We start from the raw sequence: 22,002 nt of genomic DNA, 5'->3' as shown, positions 1-22,002 counted from the left end.
CTGGTGTTGTAAAGGAACTGAAGTAGAGAGCAAGTAAAAGACACAGACTTTTCACACTGGTGCAGGGGACCACTAGAGACACTGTGGAAATACAGGAGAGAAGTGACTAAACAGGGTGGGAAGCTATGAGGAGTTTGTTGTATAAATTGAGTGTGTGGTGACTGCATGATCTCCAGTAGTGATACCAAACACTTATTATATACCTGTGTCAGGCACTGTGTGTTTTACTCAGCTCACTCATTCCCTGAGAACTGCTTCAGATAGCTGCTTAACATTATTATCCTCACTTTACAAAGGATGAGATGCTTGGATGCCTCCAAGTTTATACAGCTAAACTGGGTTTGTTGACACTAGGGCCATTTGAATCCAGCACTTAGTGTAGACCACAACTTTGCTTGCCTGCCTCTCAGAAGTCCAAACTCTGACAGGAAGTGATGGCAGACAGGTAACAGCTCATGGTGCAAAGGTATTGATAGCAGTTATGGGAATGGAGAAACTTCTAGAAGGAGACAGCATGGAGACAGAAGAGCAGGGGTCTGGGAATGAATCCTGGGGAGCCCACAGTGAGAAGTCAACTACCAGGAACAGTGCAGAGCTCCAGTGAGAGGGAAGGAGACCAGAAAAGAGTCCAAAGGCTGTGCCTTGAAGGGATGGGTATGGTGTAGGGCCTAGAGATGGAAATCAGAGGTGAGGAGTGCAATCTTCATCCACGACTGGTGCAGGAAGTGACTAAATTTTGCCAAGGAAATGAAGACCAGCACGACTAAATGAAGAGCTTAGATTTTTTACCCTTACCCATTAAAAAAGTCCGATGATCTAAGAAGCTAGAGGAAAAAGGGAGAATGGCATGTGGAAAAGAAAGGGCATAACTATGGAGAAATCCTATTGGAGCTGGGTACAGTGATGCACATCTGTAATCCCAGCTACTTGGGAGGCTGAGACAGGAAGAGCCCAAATTCAAGGACAGCCTGGGCAATTTAGTGAGACTTTGTCTCAAAAAAAAAAAAAAAAAAAAAAAAAAAAAAAAAGAAAAGAAAAGAAAGGATTTGGAATACATAACTTATAGTTAGAGCCCTGGCCTAGCATAAATGAATTCCTGGGTTTTATTCCCAGTTTAAAGAAAATTCTCTAGGAATTGTGAAAGGAGAGAATTATTGGCTTATTCTCTAGTTGTGAGGAAAAGACTTGTGTAGTGAACCTTACAATCTGGTCCCTTATATTATCTTAAGACAGATGTGTTGGAGTATGAACACTTGGAGTCCGTAAATTTTTTCCATAAATTTTTTTTTTAGCAAGGAAACACTTGTATCATCTCTGCTTATATGTCTTTTAGGCAATTTGAAATTAATAAATCTAAAATAGCCACTCAATTTTTCACTTTGCAACTGTTTTTTCCCCCTCTGTTCTTTGAATTGTTTGGGTTAAAAAACCTGAGTTTCATCCTTAACTTTTTTTCTCTTTCTCACATATAGCATTGAATTCATTAGCAAGTCTTGTCTGCTCTGACATCACTTCTCAACAATTGGATCACTTCTCCACCAATGCTACTGTATTTCCAGCCACTAAGAAGGTTTGCCTGGATTGGAGGGCATCCCTGCTCTCACCCTCACTGCTATGGTCTACTTTCCTCACCGAGACAAGGGCAGCTCTTCAGCAATACAGATTACATCGCAAAACTCTGAAGTTTGGAACTCAGATACATTTCTATATATCCCAGGATAAAATACAAAGTCCTTGCAATGCCCTACAAGGTCATCTCCTTAAGTTTACCGTGCTCCAGCTGCACTCATATTCTTGAACAAGCCGAGGATATTCTCATCCCAGAGCCTTCACATGTGCAGTTCACAACCCCTGCATCTATTCATTCAACAAGAGCTTCTTGAGTACGTGCTATGTGCCAGGCACTGTTCTAGACAGCTGGGATACAACAGTCATCAAGGACAGTGAACCTTGGCTTTGCTTTGCTTAATAACATCACCATCTAATACATTATGTAACTGTTTCTGTTTACTACCTTCCTCCCCACAATAGAGTCAAGTTCCATAGCAAAGGCTTTGCTCATTTTAGTCTCCACTGCAGTTCCAGAATAAGTGAGGGGCCGGAGACACAGCTCAGCGGCACAGCACCTGCATGACAAGTGTGAGGTTGTGGGTTGTGAGTTCCACTCCTGGTACCAAAACACAAAAGCAAAAACAAAAAAGTCTTTGTCTATAGAAAGTCTTTCCAATGAATGGATGAATTAGTATGTGTGTTGAATGAGCACTCTTAATTTACAAAGTTATATCTTCAATTCTAACAAGATTTTTATTTTTGTAAATTTTGCTCTATATATTTTTTTACTGCTTTCTTTCCTTTTTTTTTTTTTTCAAATTCCTGTTGTGTCAGATTCTGGATCTTTTCAATGACTGTTGATTTTTATTGTCTTTTAATTAATCTTTTTTCTTCTTTGCGTATCTATATTCTGTATCTGTCTCAATTTCCTATCTCTTCAAAACAAGAGGATATTAAATCAGCACTACCTATTATGATGTCGTTTTCTCCAAAATGGCTGTTCCTACCATCCAACCTTCTCTGCCTCATTTCTGTTGAGCTCTTTTTCTGTCATTAGTTGTCAGTTTGTCCTCTTCATTTCGCTTTCTGCTCCATTCATTGTGGCCGCTCTGCCACTGTTTCTGGAATCTTGGTATTTTTCATTTTTAGAATATCCTGCAGTAACCTCTGTAGAGTTGAATTGGTGGTTGCAAATTCCCCTAGTTCCTCTTTATCCTGGAAGCACCTTGTTTTTCTATCAATTTCTAGGGACAGTTGTGCAGGATATATCAATCTTGTCTGGAGGTTATTATCTTTCAAAGCTTGAATTATTTCCCCCCACGCTCTTCATGATTTGATAGTTTGTGCTGAGAAGTCTGCTGTAATTCTGATGGGTGTTCCCTTGTAAGTGATCTGTTTCTTGTCTTTGATGGCTTTTAATATTCTGTTCTTATATTGGATTTCTGGAATTTTGATTATTATATGCCTGGGTGTAGCTCTGTTTGGGTTGTAGGTGGCTGGGGTCCTGTATGCCTCATACGTCTGAGTACCTTTACCTTTTGCTAAATTAGGGAAATTCTCCTGGATTATTTCTGTGAATAGCTTTTGTAGTTCATTTGTTTGAGTCCTACTTCTTCTCTTATGTTCTTAATTCTTAAGTTATAGATCCTCTTATCATCTTCTAGTCTTTGTATTATTGCTGTTTGTTTTCTTGTTATTTTTAAGAAGTTTTTCATTTCATGCTCCCACCTTACAAATGTGTCCTCCAGTTCTGATAATCTATCCTTAGTTTCTTTCAAGCTGTTATGCCAGTTTTCAATAGAGTTTTTAGTTTCCTGGTAATCTCTTTGAAACTGCTTCACGTATTCTATGTTTTCTCTATTTTCTCCATGAAACAATTCTCCCCTTTTTTTCTGTTCTTCCATTCCACCATCTTGTTTTTTCTTGGGTGGTGCTTAGCATTTCTCTAACTATTCTACTTATTTCTTGCTTTATTTAATTAAATACTTCATTTTTGAACTCGTCTATGAGGCTCTGGAGATACCGCTTTATAGGTGCTGTGTCTGATATTGCATGTTTTCTGTCTTCATTCTCTTTTGCATTTACCTTTCCTGGATCAGTGTTCTCAGGATTGGGGACTGAGGACCCTTGCTTGTTGCTCCCTTTTCCCATACTTTTTGTTCCTTCCATACAAGCGTATGTAGGAGGCCCAGTTTTTTTTTTTCTCTTTGTCTGTTACAGTTTGTTTGAATCTGCCGGCTAGGTGTTCCCGCCCAATGTAGTGTACTAGGGAGACACAGACCTGGGCAGCCTCTGCTGGGCCCACCCCTCCAGGTCAACCTACTGAATGCTTCACTGCTAGGGTGCACTGCCAGGCACAGGGACCTGATTTGGGCTAGCCTACTGGATCTTAGTCCACAGCATCACCAGGCCAAGCACTCCCCACCACTCCCACTTGAGAGGGGAATATGCGACTAAAGTCACTGCAGGGCCCTGTTCTGGCTAGTCTGCTCATTCCCAGAATGTCCTCTGTTGGAGCCTTCTAGTCTATGAAAGGGTCCCCATTTCTCTCACTCACCACAGGTTGATGCAAGGCTCCCTGCCAGTCCCTCTCTCAATACTGTTTGGTTCGCCAATTCCAGCTCTCAGAGCTTTGACGCGTCTCTCTCCCTGCCATGCAGATTGGGACGCAGTAGCGGCAGCAGGAAATTCAGATCACGGCTTGCAATGGCATGGGATCCAGCTTCCGCACTGAGATTTTATCTGTTCCTGTTATAGCATCAAGACTGCATTTCCAGTTGGTTTCTCTCAGCTTAGTTCGTTCCTGGGTTGGCAGAGTACATCTCCCTCGCGTAGGACTCCTCACATGGACTGCTCCTGGAATCTAAACTGGTAATCTCAGAGAACCTCCATGCCTGTTGTTATTTGTCCGCCATGTTCTCCCGGAAGTCCTGGTGGTTTCTCTGGATGTGCAAAAGCTTTTTAATAAGATGAGATCTCAGTTATTATTTGAAGTATTTCCTGTGCAGTCCTCTGAAGTCTCTACTTACCCCTGAGTTTTCAAGATTTCTACCTACCTTGTCTTCTAATAGATTTAGTGTTTCTGTTTTAATATTTAGATCCTTGATCCACTTTGACTTTAGTTTAGTGCATGGCAGTACACATGGATCTAGTCTTTGGCATGTAGAGAGCCAGTTTTTCAAGCTCCATTTATTAAAGATGCTATCTTTCAGTGCACATGTTTGGCCCATTTGTCAGAGATAAGATGACTGAATGTGTTTTTAGATGTGTCTGCATCTTCCAATGGTTACACTTGTCTTTTTTTAAAATTTACTTTATTTGTTAATATTAAGAAGAAAAGGTAAAACAAATTTTCACAACAAAATAATGAAAAAGTAACAATTGTTGATAAATTACACATCATTATCTTTAGTCACTCAAGTACAAAATATGGGCATAAAAATTTCTTCAATCAATATTAGTACAACCTTTCCTATTCATTGAACTAAGTGACACTTGCACTTGTCTTTTGATCTGGTTTTTTTTTTTTTGCCAGTACTATGCTGATTTTATCACAATAGTCTTATAGTATAATTTCAAGTCAGGGACTGATGCCCTCTGTCTTGTCTTTGTTGCACAGGATTGCCTTTTCTATTCTAGGTCTCTTCTGGTGCCAGATGAATTTTAGGAATGTTTTCTCTAGTTTTGTGAGGTACGCTAATGGTATTTTGATTGGAATTGCAATAGGTCTGTATAACAATTTTGGGAATATGGCCATTTTCACCATATTGGTTCTTCCTATCCATGAGCAAGAGATACCTTTCCATTTTCTGATAGCCTCTTTTCAGAGTACTGTAATTTTCAATATCTTGATCCTTTACTTCTTTTATTAGATTGATTCCTAAATGTTTATTTTTTTGGATGCTATTTTAAAGGTCATAGTTTCCCTAGTTTCTCTCTGACTGAGTTTGTTGTTTGTGTACAGGAATGCTAACAAAATTTGAAAGCTGAGTACAAAGTCAACACTCAAAAATCAATAGCATTCTTGTACAGAAACAAAAAAACTCACTGAGAGAGAAGTTAGGAAATCACACCTTTTACAATAGCATCAAAAAATGAAATACTTTAGAATCAATCTAATAAAGGGTGTAAAAGATCTATATATTGAAAACTACAGTTCTCTGAAAAAGGAGATCACAGTGGATATTAGAAAATGGAGACATATTTCTTACTCTTGGATAGGAAGAATCAACATAGTGAAAATGGCCATACTTCCAAAAGTGTCATACAGATTTAATGCAATCCAAATCAAAATACTATTAGCATATCTCACAGAACTAGAGAAAACATTCCTAAAATTCATTTGGAAATGGAAGAGACCTAGAATAGCAAAGACAATCCTGGGCAACAAAGGCAAGGCAGGAGGTGTCACAATCCCTGATTTGAAATTATACTGCAAAACTACTGTGGTAAAATAAGCATGGCAATAGGAAAAAACAGACTTGAGGATCAGTGGAGCAAACTAGAAGATGCAGACACAACCTCAAAGACACTTAGCCATATTATCTTTGACATAGCAGCCAAATATGCTCACTGGAAGAAAGCCTCTTTAGTAACAGTGCTGGAAAAATAGACATTCCACATGCCAAAGATTAAAACTAGACCTAAGTTTATCACCATGCACTAAAGTCAAAATGGATCAAAGATCTAAGTCTTAAAGCAGAAACACTAAGTGCACTGGCAGACAAGATAGGTAGAAATCTGGAAGACATAGGAATAGGCGAAGAATTCATGAACAAAACACAAACCACATGGGAAATACTTCAAAGAACCTACAACTGGGATCTGTGGGAAGCCGCCTATGATGGCGCCCATTTCCTGCTTCCGGGTTCTTCCCGGCCTGAACAAGCCCGCCAAATTGTCATGTCTGCCCAGTTACCCGTGAGGCTAGCCTATCAGCTTGTTAGACGCGCTTCTCTGTGATTGGATACTGCTTCCCCTTATAAGAGGCTGTTCCTGCCCCCAACGGGCAGAAGAGGAACCAACGTTGAGGGTGGCGGACCTTGTTAGGTCCGGTTCGCTGTACACAATAAACTTTGAGAGCTGATCCTGCTCGAGTCTGGCCTCCTGTCTTCCGTGGCTCCGGTCATCTGGTGGCCCGTACGGGGAAAAAGGTAAAAGACTCAGCGACGTGCCTCTTCGGCCGGGAGGTGCGATTGCTGTCGCCTGCGGTACGACGGAGGACCTGGCCCAATAACAACGGAAGGCCCTGAGCGCCTCTTCTCTTCACCCTGATCAGCTATGTGAGATACAGCGGTTCCCGGGACAGGTGAGTACTGGATCGCCTGGGTTGGGTGGACGCACCTAACAGATTTTGAGCGCCACACGGGTGGACGCCGGTCTTTTTTTCTCCCTTGCATTTGTTTCGCTTTCGCTTCGCCATTGTGGGCAACGCTGCTCACAAACCCCTCGCTGACTCCCTAAGAGTCCTGCTGCGGACCCGAGGCATCTACATAAACCGGGTCACCCTTTCGAGATTTCTGGATCGTGTTAATGAAATTGCCCCCTGGTTTTGGCCCACGGGCTCTCTAACCCTCCCGTCATGGGAGAAGTTAGGAGGGGATCTTAGATGCGCCCGAGAAGAGGGACGCTTGGATCCCATGGTTTTACCCCTGTGGGAACTGATTAGGGCTTGTCTGACGGACGAACAAACCCTTTGCTCAGCCTGACAGGCTCTTGACAAAGCTCGATCCGAGTGCTCGGAGGAGCCCGAAGTCACACCTGACTTTGGGCCTCCAGAGAAACACAAGGGCTCCGAAGCTCGCGACCCATGGTCGCCCCCTTCAGGGCGCCAGGCCCTACTGCACCGCCGTGGCCGGAAGAGGAGTTGCTCCCTGGGCTGCCACCTCCGCCCATGGCCGCCGGAGGGCGCCCACAATCCATGGCACCGCCCTGGTTAGAGGGAGAGCTATTTCCTGGGTTACCTCCTGCGCCCCCTTCTGGGGGAGGAGGAGGACGTTCCTTCCACCAGAGGGTATGGTCGCGGCTTCCCTTTGAGTGTTCCGATCTCCATGCATTCCCGGTACAAGTAGGAGGCAGGGGAGGAGGAGGATATTATGAGCCCTTAGAAATTAAACAACTTAAAGCTATCAAGGACGCAGTTTCAGCTTATGGGCCCAATGCGCCATTTACCATGGTGCTTTTAGAGGCATTGGCAGGCCTGTGTGATCTCTTCACCCCAACAATCTATTGGCATTAACCCAAGAGGACTTCGCCCAAATCATATTTGGCAAATGGATGTTACACACATCCCAGAATTCGGAAAACTTAAATATGTTCATGTTTCGGTAGATACCGCCTCCCAGGTTATGTTTGCCTCGGCAGAACCCAGAGAAAGGGCCACCCACGCTATTAATCATTGCCTGGCAGCCTGGGCTGCTTGGGGAAAGCCCAATATATTAAAAACAGACAATGGTCCTGCCTATACCAGCAAAATTTTTATGACATTTTGTCAACAAATGGAGGTCACTCTTAAACATGGCATTCCTTACAACCCCCAAGGACAAGGCATCATTGAGCGATCCCATCGGACACTCAAGGGTGTCTTACAAAAACAAAAGGAGGGAATAGGCCATGGCCTAATGCCCAAAGGAAGAATATCATTGGCACTCTTTACCATAAATTTTTTAAACCTTAATCATAATAATCATTCCCCTGCCATGGAGCACAATAACCCGTCCCCGGCCGACAAAGGGCTGGTGAGATGGAAAGATGTCCTTACAGGACAATGGATGGGCCTGGATCCAGTGGTTAGCTGGACCCGAGGTGCGGTTTGTGTCTTCCCACAGGAACCAGGCTGCGAACCGCTGTGGGTCCCGGAAAGATTGACGCGAGCAGTAAACTCCCCACCAGTTCCTGATAAAGCACAGGAGGATAAGCCCGCGGACACAAGTCAACTCGACCCTTCTGGGACCGACGCTCAGCGCCCGAGACCATCTACAAACTAAAATGTCTGGTTTGGAGCTTTTTCTATTCTGTGGGTTCCTATTAATCACCCCTGTTTGCACAAATTTGACCAACACTGTTAAAAATATGACAGCTTGGCTGCAAGATACCTACCTACCTAAGTTTCACAATTTGTCCCTCATAGTCGGTCAGGAACTTGACAATATGGTCGGTATCCAACTAGGTCCAGTCAGGTTTGATTTATCAACTTTAGGCAGTGTTATAGCCAGTTTGTGGGAACGCGTCACCTCCTGGTTCTTCTGGCCCAACCTGACTACTTGGATCCTGATTGCCGTGGCCATCCTAGTGGGGCTTGTGGTTATTAAATGCTTGTTAGATCGCCTCATACAAACTCAGCGGCAGGTTAAGATCACAGCTATGGCAGCCATGCAAATGGCAGCAGGTGGCCCATCAGGCCAGCAGGCCGCCGCATATCTCCTTCACATTGCAGAACATCAGCTATAAGAGCTGAGTGGGCAAGCCAATGACGGGTAAGACGGGAAAAGCCCTCCCGGTCAACCTAAGACAGGCTCCACTCAGATATACATCGCCTATAAGGCCAGGGGTCCCTCCCGGAGTCAAATTATTGGCATTGAGATGCGAGACCAAGGGTACTGCAGTGCCATCCGCCCCAAAGGTTGGGGGGAAGGCAGGAATGAATGTCTATATGCATCCAGGTTCGGTTCACAAAAGCCTGGCCCTGCAAAAAAATGAACCACTCACCTTGAGCATGGTCCTGGCGCAAGGATATGCACAAAACAGGGTGATGCACAGCAGGGTATAGACCTCTACATTCTCTCATGCCTCGGCCTACAAGGTAGGCCCACTCCTAGGTGTCTAACAGCAACAAGGTCATAGACACCTTGGAGGGACCCACAGACCATCCTATTTTAATAAATAAAAAAGGGGGAGATGTGGGAAGCCGCCTATGATGGCGCCCATTTCCTGCTTCCGGGTTCTTCCCGGCCTGAACAAGCCCGCCAAATTGTCATGTCTGCCCAGTTACCCGTGACGCTAGCCTATCAGCTTGTTAGACGCGCTTCTCTGTGATTGGATACTGCTTCCCCTTATAAGAGGCTGTTCCTGCCCCCAACGGGCAGAAGAGGAACCAACGTTGAGGGTGGCGGACCTTGTTAGGTCTGGTTCGCTGTACACAATAAACTTTGAGAGCTGATCCTGCTCGAGTCTGGCCTCCTGTCTTCCGCGGCTCCGGTCAGGGATCTCATCTTTTTAAAGAGTTTCTGCACATAAAAAGAAATCACCAACGGAGTAAAAAGAAAACCCACAGCGTGGGAAAAAATTTTAGCCAACTGTCTCAGAGAAAGAACTTATATCTAGAACATACAAGGAATTAAAAAACATCAAGCCCCTCATATTCAAAGACCCAACCCAAAGATGGGCAACCAAGATGAATATGTACTTCTCAGATGAAGAAATACAAATGGTAAATAAATACATGAAGAAATGTTCAATATCAGTGGTCATTCGAGAAATGCAAATTAAAATAACACTGAGAATCCATCTCATTCTAGCAGAAAATGGCTGTCATTAAGAAATCAATAACAAATGTTGGCAGGGCTGACAGGAAAGAAGAGCTCTTTTCTACTGTTAGTTTTTAAAAACTAGGGTTAGAGGTCCCATTCAACTCAGCTATTCCTCTTCTGGATATTTTTCCAGAAGAACTGAAAACATCATACCATAGTGATAAATGTGTACTCATGTTTATATCAGCACAGTTTATAATAGCTAAGTCTTGGAAACAACCCAAATGCCCATTAACCAAGGAATGGATAAAAAAAAAGTGTGGCATTTTTATCCAATGGAGTATTACTTAGCTATAAAAGATAAATTTCAGAACTTTTAAGGTAGATGATGAAACTTGAGACCGTACTCATAAGTGAAATAAATCAGACTGGCTTGTATAAGTATCACATTGTCTCTCTAGTGTTAAAAAAAGTGAAAGTAAATAGGACTAAAAATGTCCAGTAGATATTTTGAAAATGAAAGGGAAAGAAAGTGCTCAAAAGGAAAAAACAACTGGGATAAGGAAAAAGAAAAAAAAGAATTGAAAAGTTTATATCTATATATGTTTACATATTTGTGTGTATGTTTATACATGCAAGATAAATAACTGTACTACTAATCTCTTGTATTATCAAAAAGAACAGTTTGTGTTTTCATCAGATTGTTTAATCATTTTTATGCCTAAATCTTGTGATCTGAACAATTGCTTGAAGATAACAATATGCAATATATAAATTAGTGTTAATTTCCTATTATTTTATTTTGAAATTCTGTATTGTTTTTATCTTTTTGTTTTTAAAATAAAATTTTAAAAAATTACCTTCAGGTTGGGAAATGGAAATATTTATGTGTTATCTCAACTAATAGTTCCTTTGTTTCTCCTATTGTCCCTTTTATGCTGGCATAATCATTTTATTTACTTAGACTGTATAGGTTGAAATAGACATCTATTTTATTCTTTCTCACCTTTCCTTGTTAAATTTTTGGCTGCAATCTTAGCTGGGTCTCTTTTTCATTTTTTTTTTTTTACATAAATGTGGAAAAATCTCAGTGTCATTTTGTGATAAGAACTACCTCTTTTAAAAGTGATTTTTGTAGTTCCTCCCATCCAAGTACTAACCAGGCCCGACCCTGCTTAGCTTCGGAGATCAGACAAGATCGGGTGCATTCAGGGTGGTATGGCCGTAGATGATTTTTGTAGTTCCTACGTGGTATAAAATTCTGATCCACTTTCTCTTCCCCTTCCTTCTATCCAAACTTCACATCCTTTGTGCCTGAAGTGGGCTTGGATCCTCGAAGCTAGGAGAGATGCATACTAGTCTGCCCCAGTCCCTTGTGTTCCCTTGTTCTCTGACTCCTCCCTGCTTTGTAGATGTGGCTCTTTTTATTTCCCCAGCCAGGATCAGGGAGGAGTTAATGAGAAAAGACCTTTTGTCATAGTCCGATGATTTTCCTGTGAGGTGACAGATGCGTGTTTTCTGGCTTTTTCCCTGGAGGGATGTCTTGCAAATCTGCCCATGAGGACTGAGCAGGGAGCCTTTGGTGTGGGTTAGGCTGTACCTCAGGGGCCACTCCAATTGCACGGTCAGTACCTGATTTCAGGCAGTCTAACACTGGGTCAAATTTTCCCACCAGGCAATACTCTCAGGTAGGATCAAATTTGACTTCCAGCTGGCTCCCTCTCACTGTCCAGCATGGCTCACAAAGAAACATATGTCCTTGCTCTACTGTGAGCAAAACTATTGCTTGTTCTTTATTATTTTATTTCTTTTTGGTACTGGGAATCAAACTCACGACCACGTGCTTGCAAGGCAGGCGCTTATGCCTCTGAGCTAAATCTCCAGCTGTTGCTAGTTCTTAATGTACCTGCCTCTCTTCACTCTACCATTAAACCTGCTATTAGAGCTACAGTCTTTCGCCACTGCAGTTCCTTAAGCAGGAGCCATAAAATAGTTATTATGTCTCACAAAATCCAGAGAGCATGGATCAGGATTTCCAAGTGATTCCCTTGGAGTACTTCATATTCAACTCAAGGAAATGAGTTCTCCAAAAGGAGATTCAAGAAAGCATTGTATAGGAGGCAGAGCTTGGGGAAGAATGGAAAATTAAGAACTGTAGACATTATATTTCTTCAACCAGAAGGAACAATAATGCAGGTCTGGAAATAGTTCACTTATTACTGATGGCAGCAGAAATTTTCCAGCTTGCCTCCAAAGGTGCCATGCTTCCTTAATATATCACCCTGAGATCACTCTGTGATCACTCTCTCTTACAGTGTTCTAGAAGAGACAAAACAAATACGCTGCTGGTGCTCAGAGAGGAAGGGGCGTGATACAAAGAGAAATACTAAGACAGGCAATTAGTATTTATGTAGATTGTGATGTGCCAGTAAAGTATGACCCAGGGCATTAGACTGCTTGGGTTTTACCAGGTGGCCTCAGGGAAGTATCTCAGTATCTTGGAATTTTATCCACTGAAAACTTGAACAAGAGCACTCACCTCCTCGATAATCGATTTGGTTCTGTGTGGTAGATACACTGTTGATAAACTCAGCACAAGCATCGTGTCTGTCTAAGGTTGGGAACTGCTTTCCTAGAATTCCCTTTCCTATGTGATTCCATGTGTGAATAAAAAAGTTTGTGATTTGTGCAAGACTTGCTAGGTAGAAGTGTTCTTGAAATAGTGGTTGCTGAGGTTTGTCAGAAAGGGCCTCACCAGCAGGGAGCTCCCAGCCACTTTAGTGAGCTCTCCTTGTGTGGTTATGGCAAAATTCTCAGACTCTGCCCACTGCACTGAGTTCAGGCTGAAGTCATTAGGGCTTTTTTCTACAGTCTGCCATTGTCACCTTCTAGATTTTCACACCCTTAGCTTCTCTCATATCCATGTAAACTAATAATTCTATGTGAAGCTCTTATTCCTGTTTTCCTAGCCAAAGCATTCTGATACAGCATATTAAGTTTTAAGACATGTAAGAAATACTCCACAAAGATTAGCCAGTAATAATCATCATCAAAAAAGGTGCTGTTCAAATAAATATAAATCTATTAGGTTAATGTTAAACTGTACGCATTCCATTATTTAGCAACAGCAAAGAAGAAAGAGGACATTCTTACTTTAAAAAAGTAAGATCTGCTCACATTTTATAGAAATCATCAGTTCCCACTTGTACATTGGCTATCCATGTAGTTGCAGAGTTTAGTTTTCTGACTGATGAATGCATTTTTTATAATATGTACAATTGTTATTATGCTGTGTGACAACATCAGTGAGAGTAATCAGTTTATAAATGACTACAATGGAATTAATTTTAGGGAGATCATATTATTTTTCCTCTTGGTTGACCAGTGTGGACAACTTTCCTTCATGTTGTTTTTTTATCCTTCTAGGTACAAAGACAAGCCATATGTCAGATCCTCAGATTCAGTTACTTTTCTTTCTTTCTTTTCTCCACAGCTAGAGTTCCTCTTTATCTGCAATTTTTATCCTAATTTTGTCTGTGGAAGTCATTAGCAGAATGTCCTGCTGGACCATGGATGAAGTTTCCTTAGTGGTTTAAATAGCATCAACATTATTGTCATCTCTGGAAGAGCAGATTGTGGTTGATCTGCCCTGGTCCAGGACTTGAATATAATCACTTTCCCATAACCCAAAGAAGGGAGAGGGAAGGATTTAGTTCTAGTGTTTTGTCTCTGGGAGTTTTGAATCAGAACTAAAGCTAGGTGTATTGGTTAGGGGATGTACTAGGCAGGCTTACAGGATCAGAGGTGCTAGAGAGCTGGAGGATCCAGTGCTGCTCAATCCAAGAAGCTGAAAGTTGCAGAACAAGAGGGATCAAGGGTACAGCATCAGCCTAAAACCAAGGCCTGGAGGGTCCCTGGAGAGTTGCTGGTATGAGATTGTTGGGGTATTGCAAGCAAAGGGAAAATAAAGGGTCGCACACACTAAGGGTCAGCAAAATGGCTGCCACCTGGCCAGCCTAAGCAAGTAGCTTTTATTGAGGTAAAGAACAAAGAAACTTAAATTTCACATGCTTAGATTATATAAATTGTTTTATTCTTGTCCTTACAAGACCTCATGTTTTTACCTTAGGGTAGGGCAATGTTTCAAGGCCTCCACTCTTCCCATAACATTGTCGAACGGATGTGTCCAGAAAAAATGGAGTCAGTGTGGCCTCTCTAAATGAGACTATGTTAAAAGGCTCAAGAAAATGTGGTCTGATGTCCACAGGTGATGGCAGCAAAAGACACACACACTGAAGCAGAATGTGGTTCTCCACAAGGCATACAGATTCACTTCTTTCTCTTTGAATCCATTCAAGACTGTTTGTTAGTGCTATCCACAACAGAATGAGTTTTCCCTATTTAGTTTTCTGATCAACATGCCAATGATCTCTGGAAAAGTCCCACAAACACCCCAGAACTGTGCTTTACTAATTTGCTAGACATTTATTAATGCAGTCAAGTTGACAGATCATTGATTAATAATGGTCACAGCTAGAAAGTAAAAAAAAAAAAATAATAAGGGATTCTTTCTAGAATCCTAGTGGTGCTGGCAGTCAGGTGTTTCCCAAGGCAGAACCTGAAGAGGACAAGGCAATGTTTGATCCAAATCTCTGACTATGATAAAAGGAACCAGAGCTGACTGGTAGATATTCTCCTTCACTCCAGAAGGTTTGGAGACTAAAATTCTACAAGTTTCTTGAAGCTGTCTCCCAAGAAAAAGAGAGGTGTACTTTGTTTTTTGTTTCATCTACAGCTTCAACTATGTACTGTCTGTTAAGAACACTGAGCACCTAATAGGGACATGCTTTCAGTGACGTCCTGTCTGTGTCCTACTGCAGAGAAGGACATGCTGCACTACTACTGAAAGGCACTCTGCCATCAGCCCCTTTAGGGATTTCCTTTTCTGCAAATGACAGCCTTACCCAAGGCCATGGCCTTCTGAAGAGGGAGGTCCATTTTGGTCCAAGTCTAACAGACGGTGTTAGTTCAAGGCTCTGCATAGGACTAGAGGACATTGTTGGGCCTGCCTTAAGTCTAGCTTTTCCTTTTATCCTGTTGTGCTGCCTTGCCTTCCTTTCTGAAGTATTCATGCCAAAGGCTTTCATTATTGTGCATTCAACACATTACACATCTAAGAGACTGCTTCCCAGAGCACCCAGTCTATAGCAGACTTTGTTCTTTCTATCTCCAATATTTGGTGATGCCTGCATTTTGGAGTTGTCTGTTGTTATGCTTAAACCCACCAGTATATGCCTGTTTTATTAATTCACTGTCATTTTATTCACTTTCAAGAAGGAATAGAGACAAATGCATGGGCCAGATCTGACATTGTATTGGCTAGATTTAAATTGTAGAGGATATAATTTATCCTAGCTATTCAAACACAGAAGGGATATTTTAGGATACTCAGTAGTGAGGTAATTATCATATTTGTAGCCTACCACATTTTCTTTTCTTTTTTTTTTTTTTAAATGTGACTATGCAACCCCTCTTACTGAAAAATCAAGTCTATTTTTCTTGCCCTTGAATCTGGGCTAGGTTTCTGATTTGCTTTGGAAAGTACAATAGAAATGATGATATACCACTTTGAAACCAAATCCTCAAGAGGCCTTGCATACTTTGAGCTTGTTCTTAGAATCCCTCCTTTGCTATGAGAACAGTCCAAGCCATCTACTGGAGGATGAAAGCCCACATGGAACCATAATGAAGTTTCCCCTCTTCCACTATCTGAGACCAGCCAGCCTTTTAGCTAACTCATCAGCTGATCACAAAAACATGACTGAGCCTAGTGAGATCAACCACATTCAATCTAGATTAGTAAAAATGGCCAGCTGATCCACAGATCATGAACAATAATAAATGGTTATTATTGCAAGACACTGCATTTGTGGGTATTTGTTGTTCAGCATTATTATTATGGTAGCAGATGACTGATATGAGTGCCTTTAAATTTCATTAGGAGGGCTGAAGATGCTCCAGGACAGGGATGGCAAACCTTTTAGAGACCAAGTGCCCAAATTACATCTGATAACCTACTTATTTATTGCAAAGTGCCAACACTGCAATTAAACCTGAATACTGAGGTTTTGGTTTAGAGAAAAAAACTCATATATTAAATTCTTTTGCCTTAAAAGAAAAGTGTAGAAACAGAGCTTTAGGTAATACAACTTTTTACTGAAAGGTAAAAGTTTATATTTGGCATGCCTTTGCACAGTTAATGTGACCTTTGCTGTTGGATGCTGCTGCATGTATGCCATTGGTTCATTATCAATGCTTTAGGGCTACCTCACAGAACAGACAAATGAAGGGGACCTACAGTCAGGAAACTAAAATCAAGAAGCTTTCTGCTAACTGAGAAGCCATTGCTGAGCCCTGCCTCCACCTCTGCCAGGTCAGGAAGTTGCAGATAGAACTGCCAACTACAGAACTCACTGTTGCTGTGACTTACCACGATAGACACTTTGCTTTACTTTTCTCCATAACTCAGTTTATGCAAAGCCTTCTAAACAGAACAATATAAGTTTTATCTACATTTTTGGTGCACATGGTTTTAAAGTCAAAGAGATATTTTAGCTTTCCAGTTTCTGCAGGATAAGAATATTGGAATGGATTTGGACTCAGTCAGTCTAGCGCTTGTCACAGCCATGCTTAGCTAAAGTGAATATGATTCCTAAAACCTATTCTATTGATTGTACTCAATAATACGGAAACAATTTCTGAAGTTTATATGTACAGTATTTTACAACTGAGCAAGCATATCACTATACTCTCAATATCATTAATTCAATTATTAAAGTTGAGAGACTGGGGGATAAACAACATAGTACTAAGATGTCATGAGTTCACTGCTCTCGCCAAATCCATATAAGATCTTTTATGGTAACCACTAATTAAAAGCACAAATGAGAAGAAATTGACTTTGTTCTGAAAAATTCTTGATTCCTTGTTTATAGCTGACAGAGTTTACTGAAGGAAAGAACAGTGATTTCACACAGAAAAATGACCATTATCTGGTCTTGATGTGCAGTTATTAAGATGCATATGTGTTAACTACATGGCAAAGAAATATTTCAAAATTTATTTTGGTGTAAGGGTAGAGTTTTATAAGGTTCTTAAGAAAGCTGTTGGCCATCATCCTCTGATCTGACCACAAAATCTGTCATTTGATTTTATGTGGTTCAGAGAATGAATATTTCTAAACCTACAGTTAGCAGTTCTAGAAAAATCTATGTTTCTGTGGGTGCTTTGTAAAGGATGATGATTTAAAACAATGAAAAATCAGCAAAGAAAAGGGAAGGCAATTCTTAGGTAGCACAATCAACCGTGCAGGCATTACAATGAAAGGAATTTTGTGCCCTTAAATTTCGTTCCCTGCGTCTTATTTAGCTTAGGCGCAGCAGCATTATTATGGTATGTAAGGCTTGCAGTGGTTTATGTCTTACTAAGAATTACTTTGCTCAGCATGGCCTTGTATGGTGTGGAGTCTCTCTGGTTCACCAAAGGAAAAAAGTTCTTGTTGTCAAGAGAACCTGGAGTCCCTCCAAAGCTCTTCCAAAGGTGCCCCACTGATTCAAAAGCCAGAGATACTCCCTTGTCAACAAAGCTATCCTATGACTAAAAGTCTGGAGTACAAATTACACTTGAATCATTGGTAAGATCACAGACGTTATTTATTTGATTTTTACTGACATTAATGTGAAGTATCAGCAGTTTTCCTTCTGAGAGAGGATACAATGATTTAATTGCATTTTTTTGGATTATGCAATCAGAAATCCATTTGTATGAGAAAAAATGGCTTAGTACCTATGGGAAAAGGCAAATGAAAGTGGTTGTTCGATTAGTTTTTGGCAAAGTCTGAGCCCAAGATTTACCAATGAAACCCAGTTGTCGTTGGAGAGAATATTACAGAATTAAAAAACTGGAGGCCTGGAAACTGGGTTTCAGTTTCCTTTTATTTCAGAGAAAATACTTGAAAACACAAAGCAGCTGTTATCATTCTGTTGCTAAAACGGTTGTTTCTAAAGCAGCTTTACTCTGACTCGTGAAAGCATTAATAAAATAAACCAGAGACAGGCAGACAGAGACAGAGACAGAGATAGAGACAAAACTGACAGTATGCAGTTTGCTTTTTGAGAACTGATCTGGAGCAAATATTAGTTGAACTTCCCTCCGAAGGTCTGGCCTCAATTCAGTTCCCTGGGGTGCAACAAAGAGAAAGTGAAATGCCCTAGATCAGGTATTCCCCAGGATGGGATTTTAAAAGCAGCAACTTCATCCTGCTTAGCCTTTAGTCCATCTTGAATAGAGCTTTCTGACAGTAGATTTAAAAGCACCCTTACAATATCCAGGCGCTCACATGTAGCCTCTGCTTTGCTCCCTCCTCTGTTCGCAGTTCCTGAGTTTGCGCATGCGTTTTTCCCCCTTCAGATTGGAACCATCTTTGAATACAGGGGACATGTCTTACCTTTATTATCTCCTTTCTGTAACCCTCATCTCAAAGTATTTGTCTCATACACAATTTTTTAGTTGTTAAATAAAAATATAGTGAGAGGCAAATGCAGATGCTCTAGGGTTTCAGTAGCTACCAAGAAAATGAGACTTAGATTTAGAGCCATCCACTTCCTGTTTTTAACCGAACGAGTAATGGATGAGTATATTTATAATTCCAGATCAAATAAAAGTTTATTTAAAGAATTTTTGTTTCTGTTTTTGTCTTTAAAAGACACAACAGATTTGTTGTGATGTTTGTCAAGCAAGATGGATCTAGAAAGGACCAGTGGAAGGAGTTATCTTGCTTAAGAAAGGCCTTAAAGGTAACAAACAAAACCTTAAACAAAATTTCATGTCCCTAGAAGTAAGCTGAATAAAATGCTCTTCATCTTTATAGCTTCTGTTAATGGAGTCAGATTCATGAGTGAGGGTAAAAGCGCCTGTGAATGATGCCATGATAGGATACCATATGACAGTTTTTTCTTTTCTTCATTTTTTTCCCCAGCTGATGATCTGCTACATGTACCCCCTACCCTTGTTTTCCTTTGTGTCTTCATCAGCTCATACGAGTCCTCTTTCTCTTCAAGGGTTGTATGTGTGTGCAAGTTACCAAGCTGTTGATTTTCGGTTCCTGTCTCAGCCTTCAGACTGCAAACCACAAGGCCAGATCCCTGTCAGGTTTGCTACCGAGGGACTGGGATGTTCTCTTTCACTCCTGTTCCACTCTGTAGAACCTAAACTGTGGCGTTTTACCCCGGAGCTGATCTAGCCTCCAACTTTCCTTTCCCCTGTTACCAGCATTTGGCCTTCAGGAAGCAGTCTTATTTTGTTCAAAGTGAACAGCAGCTGCGTAGTGATCCTTTCTCTGAGGTCCAGCCCAGCCCATAAGGCCTCTCCCATGAGCCCCTGCCTTGTGGTAACCTCAGTTTCGGGGTAGATGCCTTCTGAACTTATCAGCCCCTCTTTCTCTTTTCAGTTTTTTAAAGTTTTGTGGTAACAATAGCTTGTAAGTTCTCTTTGTGGGGTGTCTAGGTAGTTTCTGTTTCTCTGGTTAGCCCTGTACAGATAGAGTATGTTAAGGGGGCCCAGCCCACCTGGGGTTGCTGATTAGAAGGGCCTCAAAGGAGAGCAGCTCATACTGTCCTCTGGATCTGCGGCACAGCCTGTTCTTCTCTGGGCATTGAATGAGCCATAATTTACTTAATCCCCTCTAGATGGACAGATAGGTTATTTTCTACCTTATGTGACTACAAGCAATGTATTAAATAATCTTAAACAAATATCTTTTAACAAATATGAGTCTGTAAGATAAATTTATAAAACTTTTACTGGTTTAAAAAGATTGCCAAGTTGCCCTTCTTGAGATTAGTTGTGCTAATTTAGTCTCCTACAAGCAGTAGCCAGCAATCTGAGAAATCAACAGAAGGAAGAGAGTCAGTCCCTGTAAGACCCCTTCCAGGGGAAGACAGGCACATAGTGTAAAATCTGTCATTTGTGGAGACACTTACTGGCCTAGGCTCCATAGACCTCATTTTGAGCCCTTAAGAGATAAGGAAAGCTATAGCAAACATGGAAAAAAGCTCTATAAAATGCTTTGCTCCTCACTTCAAAGAGGACCACATAAAAGGGGAGGCAGGCACTTTCTGGATTACCTGCCCTACTGTTGGACAGTGTGAAGAGCAGCTCTGCTCAGTGGAGACTCAGCACTGAGCTAATGACCAGCAGCAACAGTGACACCTACAGATGTGTGGCTATTGAAGCAAGGGCAGTGTTGCTGGGCACACTGCATGCTGCAGTCATAAGCACCTGGGAAACATCTCCAAGGGACTCCTGAAAAACTCTGGAGTGGAACTTTGAAGGGCACTGAGTCTGTTTATATAGTAGCAGAGGAGAAAGGACCTGGTGAAACTCAGGCAAACACACAAAACTTATCTACCGAGGTTGTGTCTTTTTTCATTCTGTACCTTTGCCTAACAGGTGAGGGGTAGGTTTTGCCTACCAATCACCAAGTGAAATTCTCTTCTTCCTTGATCCTTATAATGCATCTCTAGCAAACCTAGAGATTATATTTACCACCTGTCATTGGTTTTTCTATCATCTGTTCCTGCTCAGCAGAGCTCTACTGTGCTTATCATTATCCTTGTTTAGCAAACAGGCTACATTCTATATGCTTGCTTTTGCTGATTTTCGCTTAGCATTACGTAGTAAATGAAGCTGTGTGTACAACCAGACCAATGTCTTTCCTACCCTGTAAGATCTAGGCTGCCTTCCTGCAAAGGACTTTTGTTTTATGCTCCACTGTGTCTTGTTTGCGCCATTCTTAATTTACAAACAGAGATGCTGTCATCACTAATTAACATTAATCGAGGGCTCCCTGGATGCATGGCTGCATGGGGACTAATTTAATATTCTCTTTGTTTCACATATCAGGTGTCAAATGAATTTTTAAGTGATGAAGAACAGAGACATCATTAGGAATCAGGAAGACAAGCTTTTGCAGAAAATGCCTAAAGAGGAACATCAAGGGTTGGTCTAATATTTGAACATTGTAAGGAGGTATACTTTTATCAGTGAACAGATGACAAACGTTCAAGGCACTATAGTCATTGTTCCTGAAAGATGCCTGGCAGCATTCCAACCAGGCATCCATCATCTGATCATCCCATTCCCTCTTTAGTTTTGTAGCCCTTTTAGACTTCAAGGCCGAGTCTGAGTATTTTCTCCTGACCCTTTTGTAATCCTCTCCACTCTCTGGGATGACTCTATTCCAAACTCCTGTAGCTCTTTTCATTTACAATTCTCAACTGGAAATCAAGTTCATATTGCATTATATTATCATTGAATGAACACATGCACATCCTTTTCAAGTGTATTAGATGACTGGGTAACTTCTTAATCCTGAGACAGCAAAATGTTCTACCAATAATATTTGTTGATGGTTATAGTCCATTAAAATCAGATATAATTTCATTTTAAAAAACGGTGGTGGTGGTGGGGTACAAGGCTGAAAGTTTAGAAGCTGAGACTCACAGACACTCAAAATAAATGTTTTCTAATCTAAGCGCTGTGTATATCTTTTTTGGGCCAAAGGGTATGGAGTAGGTAGATAAACATTTCTGGCGGTAGCAGTTTTTCTTTCGCGTTTCAATAAAATATATTCTAACAAGTTATATCTATTTTTCGACATTCTCTCTTTTGATTTGACAATAGTGTCAAGTGGTGTCGGCTCCAGGAACTGATTTTCAGCCAAACAGACCCAAAGGCTTTCGAAAAAATAAACATTCGGTTCTGTCATACTTTTTGGAATGCAGAAAACACTTCCATGCTTTATGATGTCAAAAACCTAGGCCCAACGAGGTAGGACCCATCCGAACCCCACCAGCACGCAGGCCCATTGTTGCGCAGTAGGGATTCAGGACACTTAGATCCTAGCAAGACGAAGCTCCCGCGG

Source organism: Cavia porcellus, unplaced genomic scaffold, assembly GCF_034190915.1.
Source record: "Cavia porcellus strain 051 isolate PalLab524CR breed Dunkin Hartley unplaced genomic scaffold, mCavPor4.1 scaffold_8, whole genome shotgun sequence".
NCBI classification, from domain to species: domain Eukaryota; kingdom Metazoa; phylum Chordata; class Mammalia; order Rodentia; family Caviidae; genus Cavia; species Cavia porcellus.
The sequence above is the reverse complement of the archived record's forward strand: the minus strand, read 5'-3'. Positions refer to the sequence as shown.